The 26,317-nt window shown below is 35.2% G+C and overlaps 1 long non-coding RNA gene across 1 annotated transcript; it reads right to left on the reverse strand.

Moving 5' to 3' along the window:
• Nucleotides 1-16,846: 16,846 nt before the first annotated feature.
• LOC129877769 (uncharacterized) lies at nucleotides 16,847-20,135 on the reverse strand. Its single transcript, XR_008763603.1, has 3 exons — nucleotides 20,050-20,135; nucleotides 19,861-19,947; nucleotides 16,847-17,362 (listed from the first exon to the last, which is right to left on the reverse strand). It is a non-coding gene; the product is annotated as an uncharacterized LOC129877769 (long non-coding RNA).
• Nucleotides 20,136-26,317: the final 6,182 nt, after the last annotated feature.

A 26,317-nucleotide genomic window follows, 5' to 3' on the forward strand; every position in this document is an offset into this window, starting at 1 on the left:
CCGAAAGGGAAATTGACTTTGGCATAAATCTCCTTCTCGATACCCAACCTATTTCTATTCCTCCTTATCATATGTTTCGGTAGAACTTAAGGAGTTGAAAGAACAATTGAAGGATTTTTTGGATAAGGGCTTTATAAGATCGAGTATTTCACCATAGGGTGCTCCCTTATTATTTTTTAGGAAGAAAGATGGGTCACTACGAATGTGTATAGACTATCGGCAATTGAATAAGGTCACCATAAAGAACAAGTATCCAATTCCAAGGATAGATGACTTATTTGATCAATTACAAGAAGAAAGCTATTTTTCTAAGATTGACCTCCATCCTGGTTATCATCAATTGAGGGTAAGGGAGTGTGATATTCCCAAAATGACTTTTTCGAACAAGGTACGGTCATTTTAAATTTGTAGTAATGTCGTTTGGTTTGTCTAATGCTCTTGCTATATTCATGAATTTGATGAATTGTATTTTCAATCCATACTTGGACATATTTGTAGTAGTGTTCATTGATGACATCTTGATTTATTCTCAAAATGAGGAAGATCATATGGGTCACTTGAGGATTGTGTTGCAAACATTGAGAGAGAAGCAATTATTTGCTAAATTTAGTAAGTGCGAGTTTTGGCTAAGAGAAGTTGCATTTATTGGCCATGTGGTGTCTGGTGAGGGAATTAAAGTATACCCAAATAAAATGGAGGCGGTTAAGAATTGTCCTAGACCATTATCTCCCTCGGACATTAGAAGATTTTTGGGCTTATCCGGATACTACAAAAGGTTTGTTGAAGGATTTTCATCTATTGCTTCGCCTTTAACTAAGTTGACACAAAAGAAGGCAAAATTTCAATGGTCGGATGAATGTGAGAAAAGTTTCTGAATATTGAAAGATCATCTCACGTTGGCCCCTATTTTGACATTGTCTGAGGGTTCAAATGGGTTTGTTGTTTATTATGATGCTTCACGTGTTGGTCTAGGTTTTGTCTTGATGCAACATGGTAAGGTTATAGTCTATGCCTCTAGGAAACTTAAAGTGCATGAAAGGAACTATCCAACCCATGATCTTGAACTTCCGGCGATTGTGTTTTCTTTGAAAATTTGGCACCATTATCTTTATGGGGTGCATGTTGATGTGTTCACCGACCAAAAAATCTTGCAATATGTGTTTTTCCAAAAGGACTTGAACCTTAGGCAAATGAGGTGGCTTGACCTCCTAAAAGAATATGACATAAGCGTATTGTACCATCCGAGTAAGGCAAATATTGTAGCCGATGCTCTTAGTCAGTTGTCTATGGATAGTGTTACAGATGTTGAGGAAGGTAAGAGGGAATTGGTTAAACAGGTCCATAGATTGGCATGTTTAAGTATGCAATTGGTTGATTCTAATGATGGAGGCATTCTTATAGACAATGCTTCAGAATCGTCTCTTGCAGCAGACTTCAAGGCCAAATAAGACAATGATTCGATTTTTGTTAAATTGAAGAAGTCGATTGCCAAAAAAGATGTTGAGGCTTTCTCCCTAGGGGGGAGATGGGGTACTACATTACCAAAGTCATTTGTGTGTTCCAAATGTTGATGGATTAAGAGAGTTGATATTGAATAAGGCCTATAGTTCTTGGTATTCAATTCATCCGGTATCCACCAAGATGTATCATGATTTAAGAGAAGTGTATGGGTAGAATGGCATGAAAAAGGACATAACAGAATTCGTGGATAAGTGTCCTAATTGTCAACAAGTGAAAGTTGAACATAAGGGCCGGGAGGCCTAGCTTAAGACATTGAAATCCCTACTTGGAAGTGGAAAGATGTGAATATGGACTTTGTAATGGGTTTTCCTCATACTAAGAGATAACATGATTCTATTTGGGTCATTGTGGATTGAATGAAAAATTAGCATATTTTTTACCGGTCAAGACATCTTGTGGTGTCAAAAATTATGCTAAGATGTACATTCGAGAACTTGTGAAACTTCATGGTGCTCCTTTATCGATTATATCGTATAGAGGTACCCAATTCACTTCACATTTTTGGAAGTCATTTCAGAAGGATCTTAGTATTAGAGTCAAGCTAAGTATTGCTTTCCCTCCTAAAACCAATGGACAGGCCGAAAGAACAATTCAAACCTTGGAGGATATGTTAAGGGCATGTGTGATTGATCTTAGAGAAAGTTGGGATAAACATTTTCCATTGATTGAGTTTGCCTACAATAATAGTTATCACTCTAGCATCCAAATGGCTCATTTTGAAGCCTTGTACGGGAGAAGATGTAGGTATCCGGTGGGGTAGTTTGAAGTGGGTGAGATGGCATTGATTGGTCCAGATTTAGTAGTTGATGCAATGGAGAAAGTAAGGCTCATAAGAGAAAGATTGAAGATGGCTCAAAGTTGTCAAAAGTCCTATTCTGACACAATGAGGAGAGAGCTTGAATTTGATGTGGATGATATGGTGTATTTGAAAATTCCACTTATGAATGGAGTAATGCGGTTTGGTAAGAAAGGAAAGTTGAGTCCTAGATATGTAGGAACCTATAGAATATTGAAGCATATTGGCAAAGTAGCATATGAGTTAGACTTGCCACTTTAGTTGGCTTTGGCTCATCCGGTATTTCATATGTCAATATTGAGGAAGTTTGTGGGTGATCCAAATTCTATTGTTCCAATGGAGAATGTGAGTATTGAAGAGAATTTGACTTATGAGAAGATCCCGATTGAGAATTTAGATCGGTAAGTGAAGAGGTTAAGAAATAAAGACGTTGCATCCGTCAAGGTGTTATAGAGGAATCAACAAGTAATGAGTGCTACGTAGGAAGCAGAATCGTACAAGATGAAGCATTATCCATATCTCTTTCCTTCCACTCAAGCCTAAAGGTACTAAGTTTTTCATAATCAAATCGATTAAACTCCTACGTTTCAGTTCCATATGTCATTCATATGTATGCAGGATTCATGAAAAATGATTCTTTTTCTCAAGGACTATGTCTTATGTTAAGTATGAAGTTTACATGTTCTATGCATTTTTTCTAAGTGTCTTCATGTTCATGTTGAGTTGCTAGTCCTTTTTCCCTGTCCTTCCTATATTAGTTGAATCTCATTCAAGGACGAATGTTCCCAAGGGGATATATTGTAACATTCCTCAAAATGCTCACAAGTGTCTTAAGAATGCCTTGGGAATAGGCCACTCACGTAATGTATTATCCTTAATCTTTTTGGCAAATATGAGTCTGAAATATCAATCAGAAGGTCAAAACCTATGGGAGAAGGGTCTCAATGGATTTTTAGGACCCGTATATCGAAAGATAGAATTTTTGAAAAAATTGCAAAAAATAGTAAAGTACGGTTGAGGACTTTCTCCCGTTCAGTGCAATAATTCTCGAGTCAAGCTGGCCAAAATCTCATCCACTCAAAATTTGCCTATCAGGGAATACCTCCACGTCGTGGACATGGGCGATGGTTTCTGTCCGAATTTAGTTTTTAAGTAAGGGCACTTTAGACTTTTTCGTAGTTGTTAGTTAATGAACCTAGACGTTTTTAGGACCTAATTCATCTCTATAAATTAACCTAAACCTCTAATTCTATTCATTCTTCTACAATTCACCTACTTAAATATTTCTCTCTCTACAAAAGACTGTCAAGGACTCCATTGAACACTTCAAGTAAATTTACTCAAAACTCTCAAGTTCTTCCAAATTATTTGGTTTTCTCACTTAAGGTATGTGGGTATTGATTCATCGATTGTTTCATCCATGAAGCCCAATCAATTTTTTAAGTTTTCTATCAAATTAAAGTATGGTATTTTATGGGTATTATGATCTCTAGTCCAACTGCATGAATTATGATTCAAATTATGATTATGAGTCTATTTTGATATAAATTGATGGTTATTTCATTGAATTGAAGAGTTTTTCCATGAATTCTCCTACATTGATCTCTAGGGTTCATGATATTAATTATGGTATTTTCAATTATACTTCCGAATGATATTATCTTAATGAATTATGCATGGGCTTATAGAAAGTATATGATCATGCATATTTTCAAGTCAATTTCATGATTTCCAAGTCAATTGATCATGCATTCTTGTTTTACCCTGATTTCCAAGTATGAATTATGATTATGTATTTTAATTATGATCATAGACTATAAGCATATTTCAAATTATGATTTTCATGCAAATTATGGAAAAGGTGACTTAGGGGCCAATGTGGTGCCTTAAGGCCTAATGATATGAACTATGTATGTATAATTTGTAATGTGGAAGGACAATAGTCGCATTGCACTTATGTTATGAAAATGAGCTACTCTATGATTTCATACCTATGATCATGACTATGATATATATCATTATGATTTCTATGCTATGTATGTATTCCGTGGGATTTGACTTAGCACTGAGTGGATTTCAGGTGGGGGCCCTACCAAAAGCCCTAGTAGCAACCTCATGTCTCTTAAACTACGTCCCTCCGTAGGTTGCCTTCATGGCCTAGCTATTTAATCCACATATAGCATATGTATGACCCGCCTAGCATGGAAGAGTCTACCTTAGCAAGTAGATTTCCCATTTTCTTTATTGTATGGGGTGACAACGAGATTCCATGTTATAGCTCGCATGGTCTTGTGTCGGTTATGGTTCCTATCTCACATACGTATGATTTCTTACGTATGTCATGATTTAAATTATGTTTTTTAAATGTTTTGGTTATTATCATTTTCTCATGACTTTACTTATCTCATCTTATCATGTATTTTACTTGACTATTGCATCCCACATCGTCGTGTTACAACTAGGCCCTAGGTCGAGTCATGGCAACAACTGCCTTGGCTCTAGTAGCGGGAGGTGCATGAGGAGAAATGTTGGTGGCGACCTATACCTCAGACCCACTAGATGAGTTTCTTTCCAACTCATGGTCTGAATTTGACTCAGATTCTTGGGGGTGAGTCATGAAGTCGGGACTAGGCTTGGTGTGTTTGGGTCCCGTGATACTTGAGAAAGTGACAAACGGTTAATCCTTATACAAAATAATGCGATGAATTTAAACTGGTACTCAGACTTCCCCATATTTTATATAAGCATGACAATGACCCTTAATAAATGACATCGCTCAATCTATCATATAGTGATCACAAGCTAAAACGGAAATAAAACTCTTTTTCAAAATTTTTCATTTTTTTTCAAGTGCTTCAGTACGGTGGACCTTCACAAGCTATGAAGGACTTCATAGACCATGAAGGGTTGTGTAGTTCCTTTCAGTATCTAGGCTTCAGGAAATTACCCAAAAATTTTCTAAGCATTGGAACCATATACAACACCATGGACCATGAAGAAGTTCACGTTCCGTGATGCCTTCTGTGATCCTACACTTAGAGAATTTTTAGAAATGGAGACAACGGTCCTCCACCACAGCTCGTGAAGTGCAATACGGTTCACGGTGAAGATCATCGTCCCCATCCCCACAGGTCTTCGATTCTTTTAATCTTCCTATCAATCCATACTCGACATTCAACACACGTAGGTAATCATTATAAGCATATTCAACCCATTACTAGTGTATCAATCTTTAACACTCATGGTATTAGCACTTACAAACAATATTTAGACAAAATTTTGAACCCATTAATCCTAAAATTTAAATCATACCATTCCCTCACATATTATGCAAAAGCAGGCAAACAAATTCAAATGACCCCACACAATGTATACATAAAAGATCATAACTACAAATCAACCCTCTAATTACATCAACTCAAAGAAATTAGATAAGTACTTACTTGTTTCACTTCAAAATTCTTTTTACACAAATTGGATTCGCACGGTGCTTGAGACAAGGGCAACTAAAATAATGTGCACAACTTGAATTCTTTGGACGGCTAAGTAATTTTCATGACTTGGAATCAGAGGGGTTTTGGTACTCTTTGGTTCATAGTGGAGGAGATGGGAATGGCCCAAATATGGGTGAAAATGGGTAAAAACCCAATAACCCTATTAAATTTGGGATCGGGTCAAAGTTGGGTTGGGATAAAAATTAATTAGCCTCTTAGGTTTCACGGCTCATGAAGATTGCTTGAGAAGAGCACAACGAGCCGTATTCCCCATTCGTGGTGCTGGTCTTGGAGAAAAAGAGAGAATCTAACTTGGAGTTCATGAAAGGTTAGCTTTAGGAAGTATGGTTCTGAAAGTGACTTTGGTTCGCTAGTTCAGGCTCAACTGCTCACTTTAAAAGGTCCATGAAGTTCATCACGGGCCGTAAACCCTACCGTGAACCTAGAGCTTATTATGCCTATGTTCATCATACCTCTCCATCATAGGAAAGAGTGTCCTATATGGTCCATATATATTCCTGTGGTGGGGACCTTTAGCAAATTATTCAATGTTTTCTCCCCCTTTGAGACCCTGCACTCATAGAACACACCGTGACACTATTAAAACATCAAATAACAGAATTTGACCTATCCTCTACAAATATAATCCTTGGGTTGCCTCCCAAGAAGCACTTGATTTAATGTTGTGGCATGACACTGGTCACTCAACTTACTTAGCCTTCGTGAAGATTTTCCCCATGGATTGCCTTCCATGCAATGCTTGATTTAATGTCGCGGCATGATGCAGATTCCTTGACTACTCAAGCTTCATCAAGCTAGAGTTTCTCAATAGTTTTGGCTTCCTCATTTAATCCCAGGTATAGTTTCGCACACTGTCCATTTACCTTGAACTTGTGCCCATCATGTGCTTCAATATCAAGTGAACCATTAGGGAACACTCTTGATATAGTGAAAGGGACCGACCACTTGGACTTTAACTTACCTGAAAACAATCTCAGCCTGGAGTTGAACAACAATAATAAATCACCAGGATAGAACTCTCACTTCTCAACATGCTGATCATGTGATATAGCTTCGTTCTATCTTTATACAGATTTTCTCTCTCATATGCGCTTAGATGGAACTCATCCATCTCATTAATCTGCTCTAACCTCATGTTTGCAGCTTTGGTCCAACTCATATTCAACTTCTTTAGTGCCTATAACGACTTGTGTTCTAGATCCATTGGCAAATAACATGTATTTACAAATACTAACTGATATTCTGACATACCAATGGGTGTATTGAATGATTTCTCATATGCCCCTAGTGCATCATCAAGTTTCCTTGACCAGTTAGCCAAAATATCTTTGATCTCTTTATTCAACACTTCAACATGCCCACTTGATTGAGGATGATATGGAGTAGATACCTTATGCTGATTTACACTATATTTGGCTAATAGAGTGCGAAAGACCTTGTTACAGAAATGGGATCCCCGATCAATGATAATTCTCTCGGAGTGCCAAACCTGGAGAAATTGTGCCTTTTTAGAAACCCCGCTACACTCTTGCTTTCATTATCTACCAATGCTACAACTTCCACCCATTTGGAGATGTAGTCAACTGCAACCTGGATATACTTCATGCCATATGAGCTCATGAATGGTCTAATGAAATCAATAATCCACACATCAAAAAGATCAACCTCCAAGATTGGAGTCATGGCGACCTTTGGGCGCCTTGACATAGCACCTTGCATTTGGCACTTGTTGCAACTCTTTGCCAGATCATATGTATCTTTGTATATAGTGGGCTAATGATACCCGTATTGAAGCACTTTTTGAGCTATTTGGGCTCTACTATGATGTCCGTCAATTAGGAAAGAGTGACAGGCCTCAAGAATACTCAACATCTTATCTTCTGGTACATATCGCCTGATCACATTGTCAGCACACATTCTAAATAAGTACGGCTCATCCCAGAATTACATGTTCACATCATGTAAGAACTTCTTTATCTACTGAAATTTCAGCTCCTTGGGCATCATATCACTAACCAAATAATTGGAAGAGTCAGCATACAAAGAAATAAGATAAAAAAGTAGCGGCTAATACCTGCTCATCTGGGAACGAATCATCAATCTCAAGATCATCCCCATCTTGTTTTTTGTCCTTGACTTCATAGTTAAATTCTTGTAGCAAAAGAACCCATATGATCAACCTTGGTTTTACATCTTTCTTTTCCATTAAGTACCTCAAATTTGCATGGTCAGTGTGCACTATTACCTTTGTACCCAAAAAGTGCGCTCTAAACTTCTCAAACTTATACACAACTGCTAGAAATTCCTACTCATTGATAGTGTAGTTATTTTGCACTGTATTGAGTGCTTTGCTTGCATAGTAGATGGGGTGGAAGATCTCTTCACTCTTTTTCCCTAGCACAACCCCCAAAATGACACACTTGTATCACATATAATCTCGAATGGTGCATACCAATCAGGGAAATAATCACTGGCATAGAAATCAATTTTGCCTTCAAGCACTCAAATGACTACATGCATGCTTTATCAAAATATAACTTTACCTCCTTCTCCAACACACAATGGGTGTGCAATTTTAGAGAAGTCCTTGATGAATCTCCTGAAGAACCCAGCATGTCCAAAGAAATGATAGATACCCTTCACATAGATAGGAGGGGGTAGCTTTTCAATGACCTCAACTTTTGCTTTGTCTACCTCTATGCCTTTTTCTGAAATCTTATGGCCTACCACAATACCTTCTTTGACCATAAGGTGGCACTTTTCCCAGTTCAGAACCAGGTTGGCCTCTTCATATCTCTGTAATGCCCTGCTAAGATTTAACAAACAGTCATCAAAAGTATCTCCTACTATAGAAAAGTCATCCATAAATACCTCTAGAGTATCTTCCACCATATTGGAGAATATTGACATCATATACCTCTGGAATGTGGCAGGCGCATTATATAGTCCAAAAGGCATGTGCTTGAACGGAAATGAGCCATATGGACATGTAAAGGTAGTTTTCTCTTAATCCTCCAGTGCTATAGAGATCTGATTATAATCGGAGTACCCATCTAGAAAACAGTACCATTCTCTACCTGCCAGCCTTTCTAGCATCTAGTCCATGAACGACATTGGGAAATGGTCTTTCAAGGTCGTTTTGTTGAGCTTCATGTAACCCATGCAGACTCACCATCCTGTGACTGGATGGAGTAGAACTAGCTCATTCATTTCATTCACAACAACCATCATACCACCCTTTTTAGGGACACACTACATAGGACTCACCTAATTGTTGTCTTAAAATGGGTATAAAATACCTCTATCAAGCCACTTTTTGATCTCTTTCTACACTTTCTCTTACATAGGTGGGTTTAATTTATGGTGATGCTCAATTATACAAATGCGTTCCTTATCTAACTGGATCTTATGAGTGCAAATATCAGTCGGTATGCCAATGATGTCGATAATGGTCCAACCAATTGCTTTCTTATACCATTTTAGGATCTCGAAAAATGCTTGAACCTGCACTTCATTCAAATATACAGCCACAATCACTAGTGAATTGTTATTTTCACACAAGAATACATATCTCAAATAACTTGGTGGTTTTTTCAATTCAAGCACAGACGACTCCTCAATAGATAGTTTTATGGGAGGATTTGGTCTATTTTTCAAGTCAATATCTATCTTTCTAGGGGAGTAAGGGTGTGATCCCAAGCCTTGCAAAGCATTTACAGTCTTATCAAACTCCTCTAAGCAATCACACTCAAAGTCCATGATTACAGCAGCAAATGTCTCGATAGTGAACTTATCCTCAGTAGATGTTTCAATAACTACTTCCTCAGCTATGTTGATCAAAGACATCACAGTCATGTCTCTAGGCTACTTCATGGTTTTACAAACATTGAATTTCACTTCTTTATTATTAATCCTGAAGCTGAGTTTTCCATTCTCTATGTCTACTAATGCTCTGCCTATGGCCAAAAATGGTTTTCCCATGATTATACGGACTTCAAAGTCCACCTCGCAGTTTAGGATGACCAAATCAGCACGAAATATGAACATGTCAACTCTCACAAGCACATCACATAGATTCTTATGGGCTTTTTCACCGATCTGTCAGCCATCAAAAACCTCATTGTAGTAGGTTTGGGGGTTCCTAAGCCCAACAGTCTGTAGATCGCAAGTGGCATCAAGTTGATACTAGCTTCTAAATCGCATAGAGCCTTGGCAAAAATTGAATGTACCAATAGTGCATGGTATAGTGAATGCTCATGGGTCCTCTTTCGTTTCAACCAACAACCTTATAGCTATAACATTACAATGGTGTAGGTTGTCAGCGAGCTTAAAAGTGGCCGTCCTTTTCTTAGTAACTAGGTCTTTCATGACATTTGCATAACTTGTCATTTTCTCAAATGCCTCTACCAATGGAATTTTCACGGACAGCTCTTTTAAGATGGCGATGAATTTCAAGAATTTCCCATCCTCTGCCTTCTTTTTTAGCCTATATGGAAATAGAGGATGGGTTTGAAAATTATTGACAACGGTTGTGCTACTTCTACCTCGACCGTCTATTTACCTTTTTCCTTCTTTGTCATCTTTGTCTCTACCACTATATCCTCAGCCTCGTCATCATCATCAAATAGAACTGCATCATGTGACCCATTCATTTTCTACTCATCGACGTCAGGTGAAACATCATTATCCTACTCAATACCTACAAGTGATGGTCCTTGAATCATGTTACCACTTCTGGTTGTCATTGCCATACATTGCCCATCTTTATTCAGATTTTATACAGTGTTATTGGGAAGTGTTCCACTCTTCCTTTGATTAAATGCCGCAGAAAACTGACCCATCTGGTTCTCTAACAGTTTGATAGCAATAGAGGGTAAATCTACCAATTGACCCATGTTAGACATATCTTCCTTTAAGTATTTGACACCTGCATTAATTGACTCTACCTTTTTCAGAATCTGTGCCAGTATGTCTTCCAACTTTGAGTTTCCATAACCAGTCATAGCTCGATCTTTGTTCCCAGGGGCACATATATACCACTGCGCCTATTCTTGAAAGTGTCTTTACTTTTCTAGTTTCCTTGATCACGATTAGCAACTCTATCATAATATCCATCCTTCTGAAAGTTCCAACCTTGATTTCCAGAAGTGTAATTCCAAAACCCCCCTAATTGTTCAAATATTTAGCTTCCTCCTCAAAATATATCTCTAGATCATCATCCCTATTTGCACCCCCAACTGCATTTACTTTCTCATCACCTCTGAATAACAAGCGCTTAGTCAGTAAATTTATATGGGTTTTAATATGAGCCATATCTTGGTCACACTCCTCTTTTTTCCTTTTATGCATAGCCGATATCTCAAAAGTATAGCCCAGACCTCCAACCTCAGAATCTCTGGTGTGCCAAGCCCCGCTAGTCTTTGAATACTGATAAAAGATTGTTGACACTTCCGTGAAGGTTTTATACATGAACAATCCACCACATGCTTGATCAACTACTGGCCTATTCACAAAGTTGTATGATCTATATAATATCTCTATCAAATACTTATCCGTGAGATTGTAATTTGAACACTATTTTATCTTCTGACTAAATCACAACAATGAATCATGTAACTCTTCATGAGGAACTGCTTATACACATTGATCTTATCCTTAATTTGCAGCTTCCTTGAAGGTGGAAAGAACCACTCTAAGAAAGTTTTCTTTGGCTCTCTCAAATTTGTGATTGAGTCATGCGGGAGCTCATCTAGCCACTTGATTGCCTCCCCAAATAGAGACAATGGAACAATTGAAGTTTTTCTAACTCCAAGGATGTCACACATTTTGCATATAGCAATGAAGTTCATCAAATGTTGATGTGCCTCTTCTCCTGCAACTCTTTTAAATAGTCTTTTCAAGTTCAAGAGCTGAAGCATGGTGCTAGTGATGATGAACTTCACACCTGGTGGTAATGGAGGAAGAACTATCACCTAGTGTCTCCAACTCCATCCATGTCTAGATCTTTATCCCCTAGAGCAAACTCAATGGGCTTCTGCTGTGCTCTACCTCATTGTACTGGTAGAGTAGAGGGGTGCATCTTCCACATCGTCCTCTTCATCCCAAGGATTATCATTATTACCACGAATGCCTCTGGCTTGAGCTTCCGCAAGCTCTCTCAACCTTTGTACCTCACGCTCTTGTGCATTCATCTTTCTAATCGATTTATGTGGATCAGGATCGTAAAGGAGCAGTGGTTCACCCTTACTTTGGATATTGGGAATGCACTAACCTATACCCTATATTAACAAAAAAATATAAATAAATAAAATTATGAAATACGACTACTAATCAAACTAAATACTAATAGAACATTTCAAAGCCACATTCCCCAACAACAACACCAAAATTTGATATGCCCAAACTTACACATCAATTAATAAGTATAAAGCGGTCGCTATAAAATATAGAACCCAACTAGGTTGGGGTTGAATCCACAGGGAATGCGAAGGAAATAAGTGTACTAGTACTTAAACTTAGTTGTAGTCAGTATTTTCAAAAGGAAAAAGACTCAAATATGCCATCGAACTTTGAAAAAAGACTCATTTATGCCATTCGTTAAAATTTTGGCTCATCTATGCAATTTTCATTTGAGAAAAGGCTCATCTATGCCATTATTTTTTAACTCTGGTTTTACAAAACTACCTATACAATTTTTAACACTTTTCTATTGGAGTTTTGAATCAAATGTACTTTTTTTTCTTGTTCTTCAAGAAAACTAAGAACACATGAAGAAGACCAAAAATTTAAATTTTCAACTTCTTTAATTTTTCACGAAATCACCTTAAATTTCAATAGTAGCATCCCTCCGAGCTAGATATCAAAACTCAATATCTTTTAAGCTTTAATTCAACCTAATCCAAAAGACACACTTAAAATTTCTTCAAAGTTTCAAAACTTTAACTTCATTTAATGGTGGAATTTTTGCCCCAATTCCAAATTACTTAAAATTTTGAAAGTGGACCCAAAAAACACTATTTTAAATTTTACTATGTTTATGTTCAAAATTTCAAGAGATTTGGAATTGTGAAGAAAATTCTACCATTAAAAGAGGTTAAAGTTTTAAAACTTTGAAGAAATTTTAAGTGTGTCTTGTTGGATTAGGTTGAATTCGAGCTTAAAAGATATTGAGTTTTGATATCTAGCTCGGATGGATTCTACTATTGAAATTTCAGGTGATTTCGTGAAAAATTGAAGAAGTTGGAAATTTGGATTTTTGATTTTCTGCATGTGTTCTTGGTATTCCCAAAGAAGAAGAAGAAAAAAAGTACATTTAATTCAAAAATCCAATAGAAAAGTTTTAAAAGTTGTTTAGGTGGTTTTGCAAAATCGGAGTTAAAATATAATGGCATAGATGAGCCTTTTCTCAAATGGCAATGGCATAAATGAGCTAAATTTTTAAAGGATGACATAAATGAGCCTTTTCTCAAAGTTTGATGGCATATTTGAGCATTTTCCCTTTCAAAATAATAAACACATATAAAGTAAATGGGGGAATTTATTGTTTTAATAAGTAAAAGATCGCATTAACAGGATAAAACTTAAGATATTTAACAATATAAGACAGTCACTAGGACTGTGTTCCCCATGACATATAACTCAGTAGTCTTTAAGTATTGGTGATATCATGTCAGTGCGTCACATGTAAAATTTAGCAAGTTATGTACATCTAAACACCTCCCAACCCTATTAAATGTATTTCACTCCTCTCCTCCCAGTCTTAGAGTGTATTACCAACTAACTCTTGCATTGGAACTCAGAAAACTATCCCCTCTCAGGCTCAAGTTCTTAGACGAAGGTTATGCTTCGAGTCTCTGTTGTAGTTATCTTTTCCTAATCACTATCCCTCTCCTCAACAAGAAATGAATAGAAGTGAGTGTTAACACGTGCACTCATTAAAAAGAAACCAAGACGAATATAACAAAAATGCAATGCTAAACACTTACCGACAATCACCTATATATTTGCCTACTTAATTATTGTACCATGGTTTCCACAACCCTAGTTATGGGGTTTAGTTACTCATAATCGCAAGGAATAATCAAGAATTATTATTTAATTTATAAAATAATACCTACGTTTATAGAAAAGTAACCCTCGAATCACAAGATGAAAATAGAATCAAGAACGAACAATGGATTGGATTGCACATTTGAATCTTGAAAAGTAATCAAAGTATGCTTTCACAATATTCACAATATGTCAAAACTAACAATAAAATTTGTAACCCCAAAAATAAAACAAATTCAGGTATTTATAGAGGTACAAAACCTACTCCTAAAACAACTAGAAAAACTTAAGAAGGTAGAGTTAACGCCACTACACCACGGTCCATAGTAGCCTTCACGCCCGTGGTCCTTCTCCATGGTGTTTGACTTGGCTCCACCACCATGTGGGACTTTGCTTCTTCATGGGAAAGTACCACGCTTTGTGTTCCTGACTACGCCCCATGCTGGGGTCCGTAGTACTTCCCTTAGCCAATTCCCATCTTTAATCAAAAACCCTTCACGAGCCATGGTCATGTCCCGTAGTGGACTCCATGGCCCGTGAAGGGTCTTGTGGAGTTCCACATGGCCAGAATTTCAGCACTTGAAATTTTACTTGTATTAGCATCACGCCAGTCACCACAACCCGTATAAGGCACCACAATTCATAGTGGCACTCATAGTCCCTGTTTTTCGATAGAAATGCCTCAACTTCTCAAAAATTATCCAAACTCGTGCGCGACTTAGTTTTCCTACAAAATGAACAAAACACACATCATATCTACATAAACATGCTTGCAACTCATAATAATTCACCTTTTTGAGCATTGGAAGTGTCATAAATACGTAACACATCAATTCCTCATATTTTTTTCTATCTAAGGAGAACAGGTGTGTTGGAATTGTCGGTGTACAATCAGTTTTTAGTGTCTCATCCTTTTAATGCTAATGACCTCTACGCTCAATATTTTTCCTCTCTCTTGGCATCCCTTTATACTCCGAAAAGAATAGAAACACACCTAAAAATAACTAAAATAGAAACAAAAGGAACTAATAACAGTTGGGTTGCCTCCCAAGAAGTGCTAGGTTTAAAGTCATGGCACGGTACAAATATCACACCATCACCCAAGGTTAAATGGTGTTCCCCTTTCCTGGGGATTCATCACTTGTTCATTTTCACTCCTTATTGCCAATACCATTTCAAACTCATAAGGTGACCTTGTAGGCACACTCACCTTGAATCTAATGGATAAAACACCAATCCAAAATTGGAGTTCTCCAACCTTCCAATCTAAAATGGTTTGAGAATCACTTACTGTGATTCGAGCTCTAGATTCAAACCAACTTTGGTTCACTATGGTGCCTCTTTCGAATGTTGCATTTACTTCAGTCTATCCATTAAGAACCCTCCTGCTCACGCATTGGTCATTACTTTGTTTTGATATTTTAACGACCCAAAGAAATATTGCTATAATTTCGCATTGGATAAATCATGCCTAGGACACAATTTTATCTTTCAGATGTATCTCAACAATACTTCATAGAGGGATTTTTGTGAGTCTTGTATGAAATTTACAATTTCATTTTGCATTTCCAAGATAAGAGGGGCATGGAAATATCTATCAAGAAAGATGTCTTCTAATTCTTTCGAAGTGGTGAAGGAAGATGTCGTCTAATCCTTTCCAAGTGGTGACTGATCCTTGAGGCAAGATGTTAAGCCAATTGATGGATTCACCAGTTATTTAGAATGGAAACAATTTTAATCTAAGTTATTCTTGACTGTAATTCATTTCTTTGAGAGGGAGGAAAATGTCCATAAAATCTTTGACGTGACTATAAACACTTTCCACTTCTCTATTTTTAAAGAGCCTTTTCTCTGAAGCAAATGAAGCAAGTTACTTGTCTCTTGAAATTTGATTCCTCCTATTTCCGTCGGTCAGTGAATTGCTCTGATTATATCTACATTCATGGATATATCGTCGGTTGTAATATTCAATAAGTTCACCTCGTAAACATTCTTTGATCCCTTTTCTATCTCTATTTTGCCCTATTTTTAGAAAGAACAATACAAAATACCATGTAACACAAACACAAATTGCACACAAGTTTGAATATAAAAGTCAATCAAAGATAATCGTTAACCAGTCCTTGACAATGGTGCCATTTTTTATTAACATTCAACAATGTCTCATATTTCAGAGAATAGCCAATCGTTTTCAAAATAATACACAACTGATTAAGTAGGGGACGAACCTTAAGGAATGGTATATGGGACTCTTCTTCAATTAATTCTAAAATTGAAACAAGATGGCAATTATAGTTCTCAACAAGCACTAATATATAAAATTCAGGGTTTTAGCAAATACGATTTATCACTATTAAATATTGAAAATAGGGATTTAATGATGATGTTGTAAATTAGGATTGGAAAGTATTAGGGGTGTATTCATAACAATTAGGGTTTCAACTCGAATAGGCTAAAATTAACCTCAACAAAAGAGATTATCACATGAATAGCATTTGATCTAGGCTACACTTTGATATTCTATATCCCTTGGTTTCTTTTAATCACCACCAAAGATTTCTTGAATATATGAGTTATCCCCAGATCACATCATTAAATGAGAAATTACTCGAATTATCTCATCCATGCTCAAACCCATAGTGTAGTTTCAACAAGTCCTTACTATTGAGTCTTATCTAACTTATTTTGCTTTTCAAGCCAAAATGAGTTACAGAGGTCAATCAATGATTGCAGCCACTGATTTTTAAGTTAAATCTTCAAGACAATAATAGATCCATGTCATACAATCAATTTTAGAAGAGATAAATCAAAACCCATTCGAGGTTTTACACCCCCCATCAAGCACAAACACACCTAGCTATGGATTTAACTACTTATAAAATAGGAAATAAAGACAATACCCATAAATAAAATCTTCATTCTAAGCTAAAATGATGAAGAAAATTTGAATCAAAACCATGGATATACAATATTGAAGGTTTTTTTTTATTAAGCTAAGAGTTTTTGAGTATGAAGATGAAGGTCCTATTTTTCACTCTAGAAACTTCTTCTACTCTCTTCTCTCTACTCTTTGATAAAATTGGATAATGAAAATAATGAGAATAATGGTGCATAATTGCTCAATTTCCTATTTTGGTCCTTGAAACTTTCCAAAGGAAATACTTTTTCATAAATATATTTTTGGTCCATCAGTTTCTGCTCGAGACTTGCGCTGGACTGGCGAACCATTGATCCACCATTGTGAGGCACCAGTCGCTGCCTCACTTTATCCTTCAGTACTTCTAGGAGCTTTTGCACTAGGATCAGCGAACAACTGATTGTTCAATGTGCTTCGCTAATTGCAGAACAAGCACTATTTTAGTTTTCTCCAATCTAGCCAATGAGACATCTGTCAGCTTTTGTGAGGTGCCAGTTCCTTCGTTGGTGCGCTTTAGTGGTTTTTTGCTCTAGATCTATTGAATTTTCTTTTTCTAAGGAATTCCTACACATAAGAGAACTAGGTTCTAAAACACCTTCAATTAGTATTAAAATATGATAATAATTAAAGATTTTGTATCTAATGAGTTGGTAAAATATGAACTCATCAAGACAAAGAGTTAGAAGGATATTCATATAGAGTTGCACTCTATCGGACGACTGAGAGAATGAAAGAAGTGAAGTATTTACTAATATGTTTCATAGCCTCTTATTCATAGATGTGGTGTACTTCACATCCATGAATAAGATCTACTTAACACTACTTTCAAACAACCTAAGTGCCCCGACCCGAGGCTACCTCTTAGTCGTAACATGGTTCTTAGAGTCACAAGAAACTCCAGTTAACTCTTGATGCTGACATAGTCATGAGCAATTAAATATGAACATGCAAAAAAACTAAAATGATTGAACGGAAGCATAATTATGAAATAATGGTTCGATGTATTTCTGAACAAAGTTTGGTATACAAAAAATTTAATCTAAAAAGAATCTGGAATAAAGTAGACTGAATACAAAAGCTCTAATTGTCTGTCTATGAAGCCTCTACTAATACTGATTATAGTAAGTGGGGACATGACCCATGCTCCCCTTAATCAATATATGTGAATAAAAATAATATACTAGAACTACAAACTGACTTGAGTGCTTGAAATAAGAGAACACTCATCACCTGCTGACTGGAAATTGCGATCCAAATGACTAGGATTCTGATAGTAAGACCTAAATCTACTTCAATGAAAAATGTAGGCAAAACAGGAATGCAATCAGTAGTTTCAATATACTGAGTATGTAAGATATGCATGATAATCTATAAAGTTGGACATAAAGAGTCTGAGATGTTAGACTGAATAGGAACTGAAATACATGAAATAAAGCAATGACCAAGTAGTAAAATGTGCAACTAATAGATACTAAAACTGCAATAACTTAATGCAAGGTCAAAACAATAATCTGAAAGATTGAATTGTGAGAGATACTAAAACCGACATAGACCATGTGAGCTACTACATGGAGTTAAGTGTACTGCTCCCACACCAAAAAGAGAGTGTGTCACTTCCCAAGGTAAGGACCGTGATATTTGAGTTAAGGTGGATCCATTAGATAAAGTATATAAAGACAAATCTTATGGTGGAATGTAGTTCTGGACTTAGAAATTGCTAAAGGTCCATGGACGCTAAACATAAACCTTCTTCCCTTAAGTCCACTCGGTTCTAAGTATACTCCAAACAAAAAAATGAATAAATGTGGAAACAGTAATAATTTGATACTACTGAATCATACAAATAACTGATACATACTAGGTAGCTCATAAATCATGATAATTGAATATAATATGAAAGATTCTTTATCTGAAAATATCTAAATCATGTTATTTGAAAATATACTTAGAGATACTTTATCTAAAAGCTTCATACTAAATGCATCGTTTACATCACTAGTAATCTTTACAATCGGCATTAGTGCACTTTCCCCAGCTGCTTTCACACAAGGTGGAGAAGTGGCTAATTCAAGAAAATATGATAATTTGACATATGCATCTGAAAATAGCATAATTTTGATCATGAAAATACTTGCATGCTATGGATTTGTGAAAATATCATTATAAACATGAAATTATAATCAAACTCATGTAATTAAAGGCTAATCATGAAGAAGAAATTGAATTTCAAATAAAAACTCGTGAAGACCATAGAAACCCTAGTTTTTTGGGGAAATCATAACTTAAAGAAATTGGGGTTTCTTTAGGACTCAAAGGGTGAAGAGAGATCCATTGATGAATTTATCACTTATCCAGAATGAAAAAAACTTGGTAGAATCGTTGAACTTGAAGCTAAATATAATTTCTTGAATTATTTCATAAAATGATACACTTGAAATTAAAGATAATAATACATTGTTGAAATACCTCTTGAAAATAATGCACTTGAAGTAAAATATATTTTCTTGAAACTCTTCTAAAATAATACTTTTAAAATTAAATATAATAATACTTTTTTGAAATACTTCTTGAAAATATGCACTTGAAGTAAAATATATTTTCTTGAAACTCTTTTAATATAATGCATTAAAGATAATAATACTTTCTTGAGATACTTCTTGAAAATAATGCACTTGAAGTAAAACATACTTTCTTGAAACTCTTCTAAAATAATTCACTTGAAATTAAAGATAATAACTCTTTCTTGAAATACTTCTTGAAAATCTTGAACTTACTTCTTTCATGAAAATAATGCCTAAGAAAATAATAGGACTACATTTTCAAGTAATTTTGGCTAAAAAGGGATCTATGTGGTATTTAAGCATGAATCATGAATCAAAGTACATCAATGATATGAAGTACCATAATTTCGATAATGAAATCAAGAATCAACAATGAAAAATAGAAAAAATTCTAAAATTAGTAATCATGGGGTAAAAATCCTAACTTTAATCTTAATAATTGAAATCATAGACATAGGGCGTGAGAAAGAACTAAGTTCCTCACTTTGATATCCTACATACCTTAAATTCTCCATGAATCTTGAAGAAGTGCTCTTACTTGAAAAAGAACGATTAAGAAATCCTTTCTTGTGATTCTTGAATTATTTTCTTGAAAATTTTATGGTCAAGTGTTAAGATTTCTATTAATGATTCATGATTATATGAAGAAATTTGAGTTAGAAAGATTAAAATCCTTGGATAAGGACTTACCTTGAAGAAGAATATTGTAAAAGAATTGGAAGAACCTTACTTGGAAGTCTTATACTTGATTTTTCTTAGAAATTTGTCTTGGGCTTTGACAGAGGAGAAGAAGGAATTAAAAGATGGAAATATGATTGTTTAGGGCTTTATAGGAGTTAACAAATTCAGTTTAGGGTTTTCTTGGGGATATAGCGACAAAAATATTATCTTTTTTAGTGTTTTCCCATCGGCCAAAAAATAACCGCACTGCATCATTTAGTAAAATGGTCATAGCGCTTTACTCTGAACTCGAAATGATGCAAACTTGGTGGAACTAGAAATATGACTCATAGACCTTTAATTTGGTAGGTTATGTGCCACCTAACTCCTAATTTTCTAAAATATATGGTCATTTGAAGTTTACCCAAAATATAATCTTATATCAAAACTCAATTGATAAGGATACTTTCAACTCAACTTTGTGTTAGAGAATTTTTATTATCTTAATTCATCTCCAAATCTCTTTCCACACTAAATAATTGATCGTAACAACTATGCACAATTAAGATTCACCAGTACTACCCTATATATATAAAAAATGGTTTGAGTCTTAGCTTAAAGATTTTTGGGGTGCTACACTAAGACACTTGAACCTGATGCTCTAATACCAAATTTTTCATGATTTGAGCCTACTGCCTAGTTGCAACACAATGCTTAGAACTACAAGTGACTCCAAGCTAACCTCATGACATGGCATCACATTAAGATTAACAAAATCAATTGTATGAAATAATTTAAATACAGAAGACAACATGAATAATCTAATAAGAATCTAACATAACGAAAGATAATATTTGAACAACATAAGTAGAATATAAATATATGTCTAAAAAGCCTCTACTACATATGAGTTGCTCTAAAAAACTTCTAGCCAACTCTAAACATCTTAAACTAAAAGATAATACTAAAAAGAAACATAAGATCGTCCTCGAATAATGAGGACTTACCAAACTGGCTATAATAATAACTGTAGATCATACTAATTGCGCACCAGAAACTTGAGCGTCCAAACCTATATTATCAAATAATATAGGCAAAAAGTATGCAGTCAGTACTTTGAATTAATTGAGTATAAGCAATGTACATAATAAACATGATACTTGAACATATTGAATCTGTAAACATTTTGATGCAAAGATCAAGTAAATAACATCAAAATTAATAAACAAAACTAAAATAACTGAGTAAACTGAAATACTTAATCATTCAATAACTGAAAAGACTCATTGTGAGATATACTAAAACTGATATGTGAGCTAGTACATGGAGTCTGGTGTGTTGCTCCACCAAAATAACCCAATATACTTGCTAATATATAAAGGTTGAATCTAAGCTGACGTGGATTCACTAAGATAGTGTCTATTCGAGACAAATTTTATGATGGCATGTAGTTCAGATAATTAGAGATTGCTATTAAAGGTCCACGAACGCTGATCGAAATTCTTCATTCCTAAATCTACTTGGTGCTAAGTGTTACACCCATGGAAAACATGCATATAACTTATATATTTATAATCTGATAATACTGTAATTCTGATAATATGATAAACATACTGAATAGCTCATAAATCATGATATTTGATCATGTACCGAAAGATACTTTATCTGAAAGTATCATAAATCATGAAAACTGATAATCTGAAAATATTCTTATGAAGATTCATAATTCTATGTCATGAAAATACTAGTATACATGAGGCTTTATGAAAATACCATTGATAACATGAAATTATAATAAAAATAATAAGAATCATGAAACTTGAAGAATTGGGGTTTTCTTAGGACCGAATGGGTAAACAGATACCCATTGATGAAATCCCACATATCTAGAGTAGAATTTAAGGTTGAATTCCTTCAATGGAAACTTGAAGCTTAGAGCCCTATTTCTTTCTTGAGAGAGAAGAAATCTAAATTGGGCGAGTTCTGAGAGAATGAGAGACTTAGGCTCATAGAATCACTTAATCCCACTTAGAATATCCCAAAATGACGTAGTATAGGGATTAAAAGAATGACCAAAGACAGAAACACCCAAATTAAAAAATATTGGATGTCATCTATGGACATCATCTACGGTCTGTGGTTCTATCTACGGACCGTAGACTCCTATCAGTAGAAGTCATAGTAAAGTCTCAGGGTTTCTGAAGTTTGGAACTACGAACCAAATCTGTGGACCATAGTCCATTCTACGAGCCGTACTAAATGTTCGTAAAAGTTTAGGCCTGAAATATGAGTTTCTGAACTTTGATTCCATGAGATTCATCTACGATCCGTAGAACTTTCTACAAGCCTTAAAAGGTGTCCGTGAAAATCAGAGATATTCTAGAGGTTCTAAATTTCTAGGGTTGGGTTCTACGAGATAATCCATGACCCGTAAAACAAACCACAATCCATAAATCCTACTCATTCTGTTCCATCCAATACCAAGTTTCTAAACCTTGATCTACGATCCGTAAACTTTCTACAACCCGTAAACTTGACTAATAAAATTTGGAGCTATATTTTTCTAGATTTCTGAGGTTGGTCTACGGTTTCCATCTACGGTTCATAGTTGTTTTTACAGCCCGTAGATATCATCCGTAAAAATCAAATCTCTACGGACTTCAAAAATTGTATACTCCTTCTGATTTGATCTGAGCTACGAACATTTGAGGTGTTACACCTAACTATTAATATACTGAGAGATATGGTTGTTTGAAATTGAACCTTGAATGAACTCAAGCAAAAACTTAGCCGATAGAAAAGCTATGAACTCGACTTAGTGCTTGAGGTCCCTTATAACCCTAAACCACATCTGATACATTTCTTATACTTAGTAATGGACCTTAACACACATGAAAAAGTAGGGCATCACTCAACCCAAGCTGATATGCTTACGAGGAATGGTTTGGATCTTAAGCATGGAATTTTGTGAGGTGTTACTGTGCGTGTGGAAGTAGGCTACTTCCTATGAGAATTGGGCTTATTCTCAAAAACACTCAAGAAACTAGGTTAGCAAAAGGCCGCAATGTGTTGGTTTTTAAAGCTTATGTCAAAACCTTGATTACTATATGTAAGCAGTGATATTTTATTTTCCTTAATCAGTCATAGTTCAAGTTTGAGACCACTATGACTTTGGAGTAAACAACAACAACAACATACCCAGTAAAATCCCACAAGTAGGATCTAGGGAGGGTAATATGTACGCAAACCTTACCACTACCTCATTAAGATAGAGAGGTTGTTTCCGAAATACCCTCAGCTCCAAATTTTAGCCACAAAATAAGAGAGAAAAATAATATATATAGCATAATGGCTAAAGCAAAATGTGATGCAAATTTTACAAGACAAGAACAACAACAATAACAAATAATGTGATAATCGAAATGAAATAATATCACAACTAAATCGACACTCCTAGACCTAAGACCACCATAAACTGTCACAATGCAAGACAACATTCTACCCCTAATAGCCTTCTACCCTAATCCGCGACCTCCACTCCTTTCTAACTAATGTTATGTCCTCGATGATATGGAGTTATGTCATATCCTGTCTAATTACCTCTCCTAATAATTTTTTGATCTACCCCTACACCTCCGCAAAACCCCTAAATCTAACCACTCGCACCTCCTAACTGGGGCGTCGACCCCCCTCATCTGCTACATGTCCAAACCCGCTTCTCTCATCTTGTCTGTCATAGAGGCCAACTCCCAACTTCTCCCAAATAACCTCATTCCTAATCTTATCATTCCTAGTTTGTCCACACATCCATCTCAGCATCCTTATCTCCGCAACATGCATCTTTTGAACATACGTGTTTTTGATTGGCCAGCACTCCACTCCATATAACAATGACCGTCTAACCACCATTTTGTAGAACTCTCCTTTAAGTTTAGCTGGTATCTTCTTATCACACAGGACTTCAGAGGCAAGCCTCTATTTCCTCCATGCTGCCCCAATGCAATGCGTGACATCCTTATCGATGTCCCCACTACTCTGGATGACTGATCCAATGTATTTAAAGCTTCCTTTCTTGGGGATAGGTTGAGTGGCAAGCCTCACTTCCATGCCCTCTTCATCCTTCGCAACACTGAATTTGCACTCCAATTTGAACCCTTTGGACTCCAGAGTTTGTCTCCAAAACTCCAACCTATCATTAACTCTTCCCCGAGTCTCATCAATCAAAATTATGTCATTTGCAAATAGCATACACCATGGAACCTCTTCCTGCATAGATCGTGTCAACTCATCCATCACCAAGGTGACTCTAGGAGTAAAATTACTAATTTACTAAGTGGAGGTTCAATGTAGAGCACACATGCATTATGCATAGTAGTCTTCCTTCGGCCGATAGACTCTCTTATTTAATATTAAAATGAGTAAAGAATTGTTATCTTTTAGCATTTTAATATTAATATCCAATAATATTAATTTTCTTTATTCTCTTATTTATATTTGTGTATGACTTTGGCAAAAGTCTCTAGGTATTTGTATTGTTTTAAAAGTGATAAATTAAGAAAACATGAAAGAAAATAAGAATAGATATTCATCTCATTCTATTATGGTAGCATAAAAACAATATTAAGCAAAGACAAAAATTATAATTTGGACCACGTGACCAGGAAGAAATCAATCAAAATAAAACTCAAAACCCGATTTACTTAATTTAAGAATCTAAAGTAATAGAAATTAAAATCATAAGAGAGGAAAAATATGCAGTAACTTGTAACTTGTTTTTCAAGATCCTTAGAACACCTTGCATCTTACTAGTTACTACTCGAGAGTCAAACTATTAAAACAAATTTAATTTCTATTGGAGTAGTTTAAGAAGGTGTTAGGATTTTGAGTGTTAATTATTTTGATGCTTTTGATCACTTCCATTATCTTGGCCTAAATCAAAACTTCAAATATTTTATTGGTATAGTTCGATATTTTTTCGATTAATCTTTTTTAAAAAAAATCTACCTAATTATTTGATATGATTATAAATTTATATAAGAATCGTCAATTTTATTAAAAATAAAAATAAAAAATCAATTCGATATAATTTGGTTCGATAGATTAAGTCAAAATTTTAAAAATCATTGACACTCCATAGATCATATGAGCCCCCAAAACAAAAGAAGGCGACATATTTGACTAGTCATCCTAATCTATTTTAGCCTCAAATCCCTCTATTCCGTCCTCAACCACAAAAATGAAAAAAAATTAGAAAAGGAGTAGGGTGTCCATCAGTCGGTTCGGGTCGATTTGATTTTATATATTATCAGTTCGGTTTATTAGTTTTTGATTTTTAAATACACTAAATCAACAATCAACCCAATAAGATATTTTTTATCGATTACCGATTTATCAATTTTTGATACCTAATGGTTCGCTTTACGGTTTAACCAATAAAAAAATTCCCATAAAATAATTATATGATTTCTCCAACAATTTGGTGCAACAAGACAATAATATAACTTTATAAAATGCTCATAAAATAGAAACAATAGTAACTAACATGAAAAGAAATATATTAATGCAACACAAATAAGAGAACTAGGATAACAATGTGAATTGAAGGCTAAAAGACAAAAGTAGTAACCAATAAGGTACTAATATTAATATTTACACAATAACCTAGAAACAATATAATATGTGTGTAGGGGGTAAAGTAGTAAATTAAGTGTTAATGGATTATCGATTTATCCAATAACCAAATATTAAAAAATTAATATCGAACAAATAACCCGATATATTTTTTAAAAAACAATCAAACCCCCGTCAACTCAATAATCTAGTAACAATAATTCAATAGCATTTTTGTCAGTTCAATTTATTAATCGGTTCAGTTTTTGCATACCCCTAAAAGTGGGTGGGGGGGGGGCATTAAAATGTGCGTACGTGTCTAAATATATCTACTCTAATTAATTGGTCCAATTTGATCAACTTGTCGATCAAATGCAACGAAAGCAAATCTACAGAAAACTGATCGGAATCTGTCTAATTACCTTCAAGTGATATTAAATGACACGTACATTAATCCTAAATTCAATTTTCCATAATATTACAATTATCTTTTAGTCTCTCTCGTGTGCAAACCTTTGATGTTCACTTATCTGTCTGTGATATCCTCAGTTTTTCACCCTAGTTATAGTTCTTTCACATAATGAGTAACTTGTGTATAGCAGATTGGTGCCAACGTACCCACAAATTTCAACTACAAGTACTTTCATATCTATAATAGTGTGAAAAAAAGGCTCCGACTCCAAGAATA

The sequence above is a fragment of the Solanum dulcamara genome, chromosome 12 (assembly GCF_947179165.1).
Source record: "Solanum dulcamara chromosome 12, daSolDulc1.2, whole genome shotgun sequence".
In the NCBI taxonomy this organism is placed as follows: domain Eukaryota; kingdom Viridiplantae; phylum Streptophyta; class Magnoliopsida; order Solanales; family Solanaceae; genus Solanum; species Solanum dulcamara.